Source organism: Odocoileus virginianus, unplaced genomic scaffold (assembly GCF_023699985.2).
Source record: "Odocoileus virginianus isolate 20LAN1187 ecotype Illinois unplaced genomic scaffold, Ovbor_1.2 Unplaced_Contig_1, whole genome shotgun sequence".
Classification (NCBI taxonomy): Eukaryota; Metazoa; Chordata; class Mammalia; order Artiodactyla; family Cervidae; genus Odocoileus; species Odocoileus virginianus.
Genome location: NW_027224318.1, coordinates 4,266,980 through 4,281,620, shown reverse-complemented (window position 1 = coordinate 4,281,620; position 14,641 = coordinate 4,266,980). Strand labels below are relative to the sequence as shown.

The 14,641-nt window shown below is 37.8% G+C and overlaps 1 protein-coding gene across 1 annotated transcript in view; it reads left to right on the top strand.

Annotated features, from left to right (window-relative positions):
* LOC110133944 (transmembrane 9 superfamily member 2-like) overlaps nt 1-14,641 on the top strand; it is an 84,918-nt gene that overhangs the window by 66,759 nt on the left and 3,518 nt on the right. The window lies entirely within an intron of this gene.

Sequence of the window (14,641 nt, the reverse complement as noted above, 5' to 3'; positions counted from 1 at the left end):
TTTAAACAGTAGGGATGTGTTCCAAAGCACAGTAAGGGTTGTGTGTAATCACTTTTGAATTCCTTCCAGGCATAAAAAATTAACTGACTTGAATAACTTTTAAATTAGTAAAATTAGATTAAGTCAATATAAGCCATTATAGGTGAGGAACAAGATGGATACTTCTTAGGATTACTCATTTGGAATTGTTATTTTGGTTCAGATGTGATGGAAATTCTTGTTTAGATGAATGCTTAAAGCAGGTGAAAAAATGGCATTGTTTCTAAAATGATCCCATTGGAGAAATAATGAATTTGGAGAGCTTTATACTCTTGCCAGCCCAAGGGAAGCAGTGGTCCACCTTTACCTGCCTCACTTTTTAAGTTCTGGTTTTAGCTCAAGTCGCATCATTTGTGTAGGTCAGTTTGGAACATTTCAAGCATTTTCCTATGCTTTTAACCCTCCAGGTTCAACAAATATGCAAAAATTAACAATGAAAATTTGTCGGAAATCAAAGCCTTAAGACACATGCAAACATTATCTGAGAAACTGGGCATCTTGGTGGTGACTTCTTTCTGTCCTTTTTGTGTACCTGCTGCTCTTAACTCTTCAGTAAGGAGAAGACTGTGCAGGCCTCCTCTCATCTCTTAGTTCTATTTAGGAAATTACCTGGTGGTCCAGTGGTTGGGACTCCATGCTTCCACTTCTACTACAGGGAGCCTGAGTTCCATTCCTGGTGGGGGAACTAAAAAATGAGTTCTATTTAAAAGCAAAGGCCTGACAGTGTCTCACTATTCTAGTCTAATGAGGCTCCTCACGTTTGCTTCTGAGGTTTTTAAACTTTTTACTGAAATATGCCTGCAGAAAAATGCACACATCATAAGTGTACAGCATTGAAGACACTCTGTAACTGACAGCCATGTTAATAAAAAGTACGTGATCCACAGACCCAAAGCCTCTGTTGGGCATCTTTCCACTCATCTTCCCCAAAGGCAACCACTATCCTGAGTTTTAACAGCATCAGTTAACTTGCCCTGTTTTTGAATTGTAGGTTAATGGAATCATACAAGTTATACTCTTCTATGTCTGGCTTCTTTGAGGTTAGGTTTCTTTTTCCCCAGATTGTTTGTGAATTTCACCCATATTGCTGTGTGTACATGCCATCTCTGCCCACAGTGTCTTGTTTTGGATTTCTCTCCTTGTAAATTACTGGCTTTTCTATTTGTGTAATGTGCAGTTGAATGGATTGAGTGCAGTGATTTCAGGCTAATGTTTTCTTCATTACCTAACATTTTGACTCAGGCTACCTTTTTCTGGGAGTCTTATATTACCAGTAGCTTCTTTCAAAAGTGAAATGTCATCCCAAATGGTCCCATTGCTGACAAACATCTATGCCCATTGGTAGTCTCCACCACTTAAATTGCTTCTGTCACTAATATCTGACTCTGCAAGGTTCTCAGTGGTCTCTTGCAAAAACCTAAAGGCTGTTCCCTGATCTCTATCCTCCCTGGCTTCTTGGTTAAACACTACTCCACACCCATTCTGTGAAATTCTTCCTAGCAAGATTGGCATTCTTCTTCCTGTGCCGAATTGTGAATTCTTTTGTTTCCCTCCCTCTTCCTGTCACCTAACTCTAGGCTTTATTGGGGGTTCCACCTTCAGCATTTCAGTCCTTTCTGCACTCTCCCTTTTAGAGTTTATTTAGTCCCAGGGCTTCATTTATCTCCTTAGTGCTGACAGTTCCCAAATCTCTGTCTCTAGCCATAACCTCTCTTCACGTATATTCTGAACATTTGCATGTCATGTTGGTTCATGCCCCAGAAAGTGAATCTAGCACTTCCTCCCCCACCCACTGATTCATCTGAATTTCTCTCTCTCTTCGACCCTCATCTCTAATCTCTGATCTCCTTGGCTAATTTTGCATGAATTCTTAACATAGCCCTTCCATGCTTTATGGACTTCCCTGATAGCTCAGTTGGTAAAGAATCTGCCTGCAATGCAGGAGACCCCAGTTCGATTCCTGGGTTGGGAAGATTGCTGGAGAAGGGATAGGCTACCCACTCCAGTATTCTTGGGCTTCCCTGGTAGCTCAGCTGGTAAAGAATCCACCTGCAATGAGGGAGACCTGGGTTCAATCCCTGGGTTGGGAAGATCCCCTGGAGAAGGGAAAGGCTACCCACTCCAGTATTCTGGCCTGGAGAATTCCATGGACTGTATAGTCCATGGGGTCACAAAGAGTCGGACATGACTGAGTGACTTTCACTTTCATTTTTCCATGCTTTATAGTTAATCACAGCCTCCCTATTTATTCTTCAGAAACTTCTTTTTCTGTCTTACACAGCACTAGACTCTGGGCTAGGTGCTGGGAACACAGTGGTGAACAAAACAGGTAAGGTCCCCTGCTTTTGTGGATGTTATATGTTAATAGATGGCAGACAAAGAAGGAATTAGGGTTTGATGAACTTTGTGAAAGAAATGATATGAAAGAAGAGGTGGATAATCAAGTGTTTCAAACATGTGACAGCATGTTCAAAAATTCTGAAGTAGGAAGGAATTTGACATCTTCAGAGAGCACGGAGTTCACAATGGCAAGGGGGGCGGGATTTCACTAGGTGGCAATAGTGATGTTAGAGATGTAAGGAACTGGCAGATCTTACCAAGGTCTCAAAAACTCTACTAAGGAATTTAGATTTTTTTATTGGAGTGATGGGACGTTGAGGGGGTTTAAATGTGATAATTTCATTCATCTTATTAGAAAACTTGAATAGTGCCATACTTCCTTATCAAGATCTAAATTTACCTTGGTGTTTGGGCTCCTGTTCTGCCTGCTCCGTGTATTTTCTAAATCTCTTAAACTGAACCATTTATTGAGTTCAGGTGTGTATCCTCCTGATTTTTTTTTTTTTTAGCATGTTTCTCCACATAACTTGTAATCTTCTTGAGAACAGGGACCACACATCTTATGCCTATTTTCTCTCCTTCATAGTGCTAAGCACATGGATCTTCTTGAATTACATAGTGTATGAAAGAGAGTAGATACCCTTATGAAATAATGTTTCCATATCTATTTTACTTTAAAAAATTTTAGATTGAAATGTAATTGATATACAACATTTTATTAGTTTCTGGTGTACAACACAATGACTCTATATTTGTATATATTATCAAATGATTACCATAATGTCTAGTTGACATCTGTCATACACAGTTACAAAATGTTTGCAATCAGTGAGAACTTTTGAGGTTTATTCTCTTAGCAACTTTTAAATACTAATAAGTATAGTATTATTATTTATAATCACCATGCTATGCATCATATCCCTATGACTTATTTATTTCATAACTAGAAATTTGAACTTTTGACCACCTTCGCCCATTTTGCCCACACTCTTATTTTTTTCCATTTATTTTATTAGTTGGAGGCTAATTACAATATTGTAGTGGTTTTTGCCATACATTGACATGAATCAGCCATGGATTTACATGTGTTCCCCATCCTGATCCCCCCTCCCACCTCCCTCCCCCTCCCATCCCTCTGGGTCTTCCCAGTGCACCAGCCCTGAGCACTTGTCTCATGCATCCAACCTGGGCTGGTGATCTGTTTCACCCTTGATAATATACATGTTTCAATGCTATTCTCTCAGAACATCCCACCCTCGCCTTCTCCCACAGAGTCCAAAAGTCTGTTCTATACATCTGTGTCTCTTTTTCTGTCCTGCATATAAGGGTTATTGTTACCATATTTTTAAATTCCATATATATGCGTTAGTATACTGTATTGGTGTTTATCTTTCTGGCTTACTTTGGATGAAACTGGAGCCCATTATACAGAGTGAAGTTTGCCCACATTCTTATCTCTATCCCCCAGCCTCTGGCAACCACCAGTCTGTTCTCTGTATCTATGAGCTTGGTGTTTTATTTTTTTTAGATTCCACATGTAAGTGAGATCATACAGTATTTGTCTTTCTTTGTCTGACTTATTTCACTTAGCATAATGCCCTCAAAGTCCATCCATGTTGTCACAAATGGCAGGATTTCCTTTTTTATGGCTGAATAATATTCCATTGTGTGCATATGCCACATTTCCTTTATCCATTTATACATCAGCAGACACTTAGGTTGTTTTCATATCTTGGCTACTGTAAATGACATTGCAGTGAACATGGTGTACATGGCTTTTTTTCTGTAAGTGTTTTCATTTTCTTTGGATAAATACCCAGAAGTAGAATTGCTGGATCATATGGTAATTCTATTTTTAATTTTTTTAGGAACCTCCATACCATTTTCCATAGTGGCTATACCAATGTATATTCCTATTAACAGTGCACAGGGTCCCCTTTCCTCCACATCCTCGCTAACACTTTTTATTTCTTGTGTTTTTGATAATTGTCATTCTAACAGGTGTGAGATGGTATCTCATTGTGGTTTTGATTTCCATTTCCCTGATGATTAGTGCTACTGAGCATCTTTTCATGTACTTTTTGGCCATCTGTATGTCTTCTTTGGAAAAATGTCTATTCAGATCTTCTGCTCACTTTTTGGTAATAAATTGCATACATCTATAGTAACGGGGGGAGAAGGAAATGGCAACCCACTCCAGTATTCTTGCCTAGAGAATCCCATGGACATAGGAGCCTGGTGGGCTGCTGTCCATAGGGTCGCACAGAGTTGGACACGACTGAAGCGACTTAGCATGCATGCATGCATTGGAGAAGGAAATGGCAACCCACTCCAGTATTCTTACCTGGAGAATCCCAGGGACAGAGGAGCCTGGTGGGCTGCCATCTATGGGGTCGCACAGAGTTAGACACGACTGAAGTGACTTAGCAGCAGCAGCAGCAGCATAGTAACAGGCCTAAAATCTTTCTGGAGGGTGTATATATTTTTTCCTTTCCAGTTTTATTCAGATTTTTTATTGAGGTATAGCTGACATACAGCTCTGTATAAGTTTCAGGTATACAGCATAATTATTTGACTTTCATGCATCATGAAATGATGACCACAGTGGTCATGAACATTGACCACTTGAACATTTATATCAATGAACATTTATATCATACAGATACAAAATTAACGAAATAGAAAAATTTTCTTCTGAGAACTCTTAGGATTTACTCTCAACAACTTTCATATATAATGTACAACAGTATTATTACATTTATCATGTTGTACATTATATTCCTAGTACTTATTTATTTTATAACTGGAAGTTTGTATCTTTTGACTGCCTTCATCCAGTTCCTCCTCCCCCCACCACCTCTGGTAACTACAAATCTGATCTCTTTTTCTATGAATTTGTTTGTTTGTTTGTTTTTGAAATATAATTGACCTACAACACTATGTTAGTTCTTGATATACAACAGTGATTTGATATTTCTGTCCATTTCAAAATGATCACCATGATAAGTCTAGCCACCATCTGTCACCATACAAAGATACTGCATAATCATTGACTATATTCCCCATACTGTACAGTTCATCCCATGACTTATTTATTTTGTAACTGGGATTTTGTATCTCTTAATTTCCCTCACCTGTTTCACTCCTCCCCTCTACCCCCTACCCCCAGCAACCACCTGTTTGTTCTCTAAATCCATGACTTTGTTTCTATTTTGTTATGTTTGTTCAATTGTTCTGTGTTTTAGATTCCATGTACAAATGAAATCATACAGTATTTGTTTTCCTCTGTCTGACTTCTTTTACTTAGCATAATACCCTGTGGGTCCATCTATGTTGTCCCAAATGGTCAAATGACAAGATTTCATTCTTTTTTAATGTATGAGTTATATATATATATATATAATATATGTGTATTATACATATATATATATCTATGTGTTATATATATTATGTATATATATTATGTATATATATGTATCTACACACACATATACCACATCCTCTATTGATAAACACTTAGGTTGCCTCCATATCTTGGCTGTTGTAAATGAGGCTTCAGTGAGCATAGGGGTTCATATAGCTTGAATTAGTGTTTTTGTATTCTTCAGATAAATACTCAGGAGTGGAATTGCTGGATCTTGTGGTAAATCTATTTACAATTTTTCAAGAATCTGCATAGTGTTTCCATAGTGGCTGCACCAGTTTACATTCCTACCAACAGTGTAGAAGGGTTCCTTTTTCACTTGCACACCCTCTCCAGCATTTGTTATTTGTATACTTTTTAATGATGGTCATTCTGACTGTTGTGAGGTTATACTTCATTGTAGTTTTGAGTTTTTAAATTAATTTTTATTGGAGCATAGTTGATTTGCAATGTTGTGTTAGTTTCAGGTGTACAGCTAAGTGAATCAGTTATACATATACATATATCCCCTCTTTTTTAGATTTTTTCCCCTATATAGGTATTACAGATTATTGAGTAGAGTTCTCTGTGATATACAGTAGGTCCTTATTAGGTAACCTATTTTGTATATTAAAGTGTGCATATGTCAATCCCAATCTTCCAGTTTATTCACCTCCACCCCCTGGTAAGCATAAATTTATTTTCTACATCTGTGTCTCTTTCTGTTTTGTCGATAAGTTTATTTCTACCCTTTTTTTGAGATTCCACATATAAGTGATATCATTTGCTGTTTGTTTTCCTCTGACTTCTTTACTCAGTATGACAATCTCTAGGTCCATACTGTGTTGCTGCAAATGGCATTATTTCATTCTTTTTTATGGTTGAATAATATTCTGTTGTATATATAGTACCACATCTTCTTTATCCATTCATTGTTTATGGACACTTGGGTTGTTTCTATGTCTGGCTATTGTAAATAGTGCTGCAATGAACATTGGGGTGCATGTATCTTTTTGAATTATGGTTTTCTCCAGATATGATATATGCCCAGGAGTGGGATTGCAGGATCATATGGTAGCTCTATTTTTAGTTTTTTAAGGAACCTCCATACTGTTCTCCATAGTGGCTGTACCAATTTACATTCCCACCAACAGTATAGGGGGTCCCTTTTCTCCACACCCTCTCTAGCATTTATTGTTTATAGACTTTTTGATGATGGTTGTTCTGACTGGTGTGAGATGATTCCTCTTTGTAGTTTTGATTTGCATTTCTCTAATCATTAGTGATGTTGAGAATCTTTTCATGGGCCTCTTGGCCATCTTTATGTCTTCTTTGGAGCAATGACTATTTAGATCTTCTGCCCATGTTTTTTGGATTGGGTGGTTTGTTTTTTTGATATTGAGCTACATGAACTATTGTATATTTTGGAGATGGCATATGAGCCCTTAAGAGCCAAACTTCAGTTTGTATCAGCTGCTTGGGTCTCATGGGTGTGAGCTCCATGGTTTTTCAAAACCCAATGTCTGGAGAGTTTATTTCTCAGGTGCCAGTCTTAAAGGTTGGAGTGCCTGATGTAGGGCATGACCCTTTGGTCCTCAGAAAGAAGCTCCAGGTTTTGGATTCCCTCCCAGTTGTGTATCACCATGCTGGATTTGGGGTTTATGGTGAGATCATTGTCCCAGCCTTTCCTACCCACTATGATGCAGTTTCCCCTCTAATTTGTCCCTTGTGAAGATGTTGCTCTGCCAGGTTTTTTTCAGAGGAATTTGTTCCATGTATTGCTGTAGGTTTGGTGTGTCTATGGGAGGAGGTGAGTTTAGGATCTTCCTATGTCCCTGTCTTGAATCAGAGCAAATTATTTTTCATGGCGGGGGGTGGGGAGAGGAAAAGAGATCTCCATATCTATTTTAAAATTAAATCATGAAAAACCTCCAAAGTAAATCCTAGTTATCGTTCATATCAGGAAAAAAATTTTAAATCATGAAGTGTGCTTTGGACATCAATTTTCTACAACTGTTCTTTAAGAAGCCCTTTCTGCCTAAGACTCTTGAATGGCATCTCTGTATTCCATTTCACCACTATATTTTGAGGTTAATAGCAGGAAGCAAGGCTTATTGCCTCTGCTCATGGTGTTTCACTTTTGAGGAAGACATTCTTAATGAAATAATTAGTCTTAAGAATATAGATGCACACAAAAGTACAGTTCTTAATTGCTGATTACTCTTTCTTGCTACAGGCAGATCTTTCTGAGAGTGAATTTTTTAAATGAGAACTTTAAAATTAGCAATATCTACTCGTGTAAAAATTACTGAAGAGTTTTACACTAACTTAGAATAATTATGCATTCATCCAAATTTCTTCCTTGTGGTCACCACATTCCTCTTTGGTATTTGAATTCATCCATGGCATCATAATGGAAGTACAGGACCTCATAGCTATCGCTTTTCAATATTGAGTATGTTCCTATATATCCTTTATATTTGCCACTTTTATGGCTGTTTAATCTGTTGAGAAGATTACTTAAGGGTTTCTTCACTGTTGAACCCCTCCACCACCTCCCCCCCACTTTGAATTATTTCCTTAGGATAGTCTGTGAAATGGGATGACCGGGTCAAAAAGCATAAATATTTTTATGGCTCTTTATGCTTTTCTGGCATCAGCAGAGTTGTACCATTTTCCCTACAGCCTTGGCTGGCATTGAGTATTATTTTAACAGAAATAATAACCAACTCCCCCCAAAGTGGTTTTCTTTTTTGTTAACTCAGTATGTCTAAAATGGCACCCCATTGTTTTCTTCCTCTCAGTTTTTGAGGCAAAGGAAATGATGTGCATTGTGGCTGGTGTTCCTCTACTCAATTTTCAGTACATAGCACACTAACAGATGTGTTAATAACATTTTGAAATAGAATTCAAAGAACAGGCAGAAGGATAAGCCACACTATACCAATAATGTCACCAAAGGGTACCAGGAGGGAAATGTTACATTGTAGAGACAAAGATAAACTTCAGTTCAAGTTGGGTGACTTGTCCCAAATCTTAACTAGTTTCAGTATAACTAGTTTAACCAGCTGTTAAGAAACCAGCTATTAAAGAAATGAAGTCTATGTGTGACCAAGTAGGCTGTGATATCTTCTAATTTGACCATTTTACTCAGATTTCTAATGGAGGTTGATGGTCGGCACACATGTAGATACTTGATCTTGATTGGAGGATAGTGATTTTTTAAATTTGCATCAAGTTCTCTTTTTGATATCAACAAATGAGTTAAAGTCTTAAAATTAATTGAAATAATGTATCTCTAGTTTGATATAATAGACATAAGATCAGAATAACCAATTCAGATCTAACACTTAAGATTCCTTCTCCTAAAGTTTAAATGCTATGTTCTATTATGATAGTAGAGTTTATGGTTTAATATAAATCCTGGTTGGCATTACCATGGGTAGCAAATTAAATATTTTATATAAATGTTTGCATTTAGCCACAGTCTATTACTCCTGAGCAGTGGTTCTCAACCAGGGACAGATTTATCCCCTTATAGGACATTTAGCAATATCTGGAGACAGTTTTGATTGTCACGACTGGGATGGGAGGATGCTAATGACATCTAGTGGGTAGAGGCCAAGGACGGTGCTAAAGATCCTATGATGTACAACAAAGAACTATCTGGCCCAAAATGTTAATAGTACTGTAAGAAATACTATTTTTGAACCTCACTTTTACCTGGGAGTTAATGCTATTTTCCAAATATAGTTTTGTTCATCTCAAGAGAACATGTTTAGAATCAGCGACTTTGAATCAGCAATCAATGTGCAGTGATTGAAGCCAGTGTGATGCAAAGAGTTTCTAAGACCCAGAAGTATCAGCCAAGTGTAGAGTGCTTTTCCGTTGGCTTTCTCACTAAGTGTCTAAACATATTTTTATTCATTAAAAGAAGCAAATAAAGTTCAGTATATTTTGAGAGTATCTACTGTATAATATTTTTGTCACTAAATTGAAGTGAAAAATTCAATTTCACTTCATGAAATTGAAATAAACTATACTGAAGGAAAAGTCCAATTATCTTAATATACAAATATTAGCTATAGTGGTTCTTTTGTGCTTTATTATACCAAATTGTCTCTGTCTTATTAAAAATTTAAATTCTAAAGGACAAAAGATCAGAAAGGAAAAATATGTATTAATGCTAATTGTTAAGCAGCCAACAAATATTTACTAAACTTTTTATGGGCTTGGCAAGGTGCTTACAGGGAATATGAAAACATAAGATATAATACTATTTATTTCTTATTGAGTCAATTATGTGTCAACTATTAACATACATTTATCTCAATTTTCACCTAACTGTCTAACTATTGTGAGGTGTAAGTCATATTACTCCTATTGCATGGATGAGGAACTGAGGTCCAGAGAGATTAAGTGACTTGTTCAAGGTCACTTAGCTAGCTTAGTCTGGGAGCTATGATTCATTCAAATCCTGGTTGGTCTGACTCCATTGTTTATTCTTTTTTTTGTTTGTTTATTCTCTTAAATACAACTCTCCACATCCTCCTTAAGAAAGAGGTATTTTCTTTAAGCTAGGGCCAAACCAACCACCAGATGATGCCTGCGAAATCTCCTCTGTGGCCTTCTGTTAGATCTGGTGGACTTCCTGTAATTGGGAGAATGAAGACAGGTGCATGTAACTAAAGCCATAAAACATCACCCTCAGGGGTAGATGATGATAACAGCCCATTCCAAGTCTTTTCCATGCTCTTTCAACCCTTCCAGCCCTTCTCAAAAAAATAAAGGCACACCCTTCCAATTTTTCCACATTATTCTAGAATACAGGGAGTCAAGGCCAGTATAATCTTTGGGATAATTCTATTAGCTCTTCAATCCCAGCTCATTTTTATTTCAGCTTATATTTATGGACCAAAATGCCAGGTGCTATTGGAATGAACAGGACATAGTGTTCTCTATTTTCAAGAATATTGAGAACCTCAAGGTCTTAACATTTTTTCCCAGTACAGGTAGTTACAGAGCTATTCTAACTCTGGGCCCTGTGATAGCTAGTATTCTTCTAGTTTCAAGTATCATACTAAAAATTTCAAAGGAAGGGAAGTATTCCTTTTCCTTATGCTCAGTTGCTAAATTGTGTCCGACTCTGAGGCCCCATGGACTGTAGCTGGCCAGGCTCCTCTGTCTGTGGAATTCTCCAGGCAAGAATACTGGAGTGGGTAGCCATTCCCTTCTCCAGGAGATCTTCCTGATCCAGGGATCGAACCTGTGTCTCTCCTGCACTGCAGGCAGATTCTTTATCACTGAGCCACCAGGGAAACCGAAGCATTTAATAACAGCTACTGTCATTATTATAATCATCATCGTCATTTTCTTGGTCATGAAGGTATTTGCTCATATCTCTGGCTAAACTAAACTGACTAAAACCAATAAATCTGATGCCCAGGGCCTATCCTAAAGCCTCTGAATCAGAATCCTTGCTTATCTGTATTTTTAATTGCTTAACAAGTTTGTGATACTCTCCAGGGTTTAAATACCTTTGCTATGGGAAGCTATTTAAAGTTTGTAAGTAGGGGCTGGGCAATCAAATTTGTGTTTTAGAAATATCACAATCACTCTGATAGAGTGGAGAATTGATTTGAGAGGGAGACTGGCCATAAAGACAAGCCAAGAGATAGTTTTGTAGATAAGAGATTTGGTGAGTATGACTTAAGACCCAATGGCTATGGAGATGGACAGATGGATGGAGGGGATGGATTCAGCAAATTCCCATAAAAAGCAATACCAATCATGTTCTAGAAGTGATAATAAAGTTTTTAGAGAAAAGATCCTAGAAAACATTATTTTATTATTGATAGAGCATTGAACTTGGAAAGTAAGCATAAATTAATCAAGGAATCAGTGAAAACTATTATTTACCATCTCTGATTTTTATTTTTATGTTATACAATTATGCAAATGTGAGTATAAAATATGTTTATAAATTATATTAAATTGTCTCTATTAAGAGTTTCTGCATTAAACACAGAAACAAAAAATGTCACAGGTTACCAATTGAGAGGGGAAAAGTGGTTGTATTCTGTATCATGCTAAGTATTCAGTTGAGGAAAAGAAGTATTTATGAGAGTGATCCATTGCCCACTGTGCCATGAAGGCAGGTGAGAAGAAGTATTTACATTTTATACATGTAAAATAAAATATTTGCACTTGAAAAAATTCCAAGTTGGAATTGGAAGGTCTTGGTGACTGATAAAATATGAAAGTGAGAAAGACTGGAGTTAAGGGTCCTTTCCAAGTCTCTGACTGTGACCTCTATATAAGCAGCAATATGTTGATTAGCCCCTGGCATTGTTCCCCACCAGAGGTCCCCCCAATTTTTTTACATTTTGACCACACCTCACAGCATGCAGGACCTTAGTTCCCTGTCTTGGGATCGAACCTGCACCCCCTGCAGTGGAAGTGAGAAGTCTTTTTTTTTTTCCATTTATTTTTATTAGTTGGAGGCTAATTACTTTACATCATTACAGTAGTTTTTGTCATACATTGAAATGAATTAGCCATGGATTTACATGTATTCCCCATCCCAGTCCCCCCTCCCACCTCCCTCTCCACCTGATCCCTCTGGGTCTTCCCAGTGCACCAGGCCCGAGCACTTGTCTCATGCATCCAACCAGGGCTGGTGATCTGTTTCACCCTAGATAATATACATGTTTCGATGCTGTTCTCTTGAAACATCCCACCCTCGCCTTCTCCCACAGAGTCCACAAGTCTGTTCTATACATCTGAGTCTCTTTTTCTGTTTTGCATATAGGGTTATCGTTACCATCTTTCTACAATTCCATATATATGTGTTAGTATACTGTAATGGTCTTTATCTTTCTGGCTTACTTCACTCTGTATAATGGGCTCCAGTTTCATCTATCTCATTAGAACTGATTCAAATGAATTCTTTTTAATGGCTGAGTAATATTCCATGGTGTATATGTACCACAGCTTCCTTATCCATTCATCTGCTGATGGGCATCTAGGTTGCTTCCATGTCCTGGCTATTATAAACAGTGCTGCGGTGAACATTGGGGTGCACATGTCTCTTTCAGATCTGGTTTCCTCGGTGTGTATGCCTAGAAGTGGGATTGCTGGGTCATATGGCAGTTCTATTTCCAGTTTTTTAAGAAATCTCCACACTGTTTTCCATAGTGGCTGTACTAGTTTGCATTCCCACCAACAGTGTAAGAGGGTTCCCTTTTCTCCACACCCTCTCCAGCATTTATTGCTTGTAGACTTTTGGATAGCAGCCATCCTGACTGGCGTATAATGGTACCTCATTGTGGTTTTTGATTTGCATTTCTCTGATAATGAGTGATGTTGAGCATCTTTTCATGTGTTTTTGTGCCATCTGTATGTCTTCTTTGGAGAAATGTCTGTTTAGTTCTTTGGCCCATTTTTTGATTGGGTCATTTATTTTTCTGGAGTTGAGCTGGAGGAGTTGCTTGTATATTTTTGAGATTAATCCTTTGTCTGTTGCTTTGTTTGCTATTATTTTTCTCCCAATCTGAGGGCTGTCTTTTCACCTTGCTTATAGTTTCCTTTGTTGTGCAAAAGCTTTTAAGTTTCATTAGGTCCCATTTGTTTATTTTTGCTTTTATTTCCAATATTCTGGGAGGTGGGTCATAGAGGATCCTGCTGTGATTTATGTTGGAGAGTGTTTTGCCTATGTTCTCCTCTAGGAGTTTTATAGTTTCTGGTCTTACGTTTAGATCTTTAATCCATTTTGAGTTTATTTTTGTGTATGGTGTTAGAAAGTGTTCTAGTTTCATTCTTTTACAAGTGGTTGACCAGTTTTCCCAGCACCACTTGTTAAAGAGGTTGTCTTTTTTCCATTGTATATCCTTGCCTCCTTTGTTGAAGATAAGGTGACCATAGGTTCGTGGATTTATCTCTGGGCTTTCTATTCTGTTCCATTGATCTATATTTCTGTCTTTGTGCCAATACCATACTGTCTTGATGACTGTGGCTTTGTAGTATAGTCAGGCAGATTGATTCCTCCAGTTCCATTCTTCTTGGAAAGCGTCTTTAAAGGTTTGTTTATATTGAATAGAATGTGATAGACTTTCAAAATGTTTTATTTAGCTAGTTTCTTCTTCTTTTTTCAAGTGTACATGAAGACTTTGGGAAGGCCCTGGAGGAAATGTGTATTGGATGCCAATCCTAGATCAGGCTGTGAATTTTGTTTTTCTCATTGTAGAATTGCATTTAGGGAAAGGAAAGGGGGAAATGGGCCTCTCTGCTTGTCTTGGACGGCCTCATTCAAGATCCTGTAGTTGGTTTGTCTTTTTGTAATGTGTCTCCTGACCTAATGAAAAAAGGTTAAGTTTAGAAAGAAACTAGGACATTTCTAGTACTGGTTTAGTACTTTCTCTGTCCTGGGGCAAATGTAGGCAAAGACACCAAAGGTATAATACTTCTCCCTTTTTGTCCCATCTCCCTTTTTCTATCCTTAACTTGTAGTATCAGCAATTGAGTTGTAGAAAAAAATTTTTTAAATTTCTCCGGATCCTTTGTTGTTGTTATTGAGTCACTCAGTTGTATCTGACTCTTTGCGACCCCGTGGACTGCAGCCTGCCAGGCTCCTCTGTCCATAGGATTCTCCAGGCAAGAATACTGGAGTGGGTTGCCATTTCCTCCTCCAGGGGATCTTCCCGACCCAGGGATTGAACCCGTGTCTCTTGTCTCCTGCATTGGCAGGCAGATTCTTTACTACTGAGCCACCTGGGAAGCCCACTCCTTTACATTGCTTTTAACTTGTGTGGCTCAATGACCCTTAGAAATTTCCACACCTTTCTTAATATTTAATGTTTG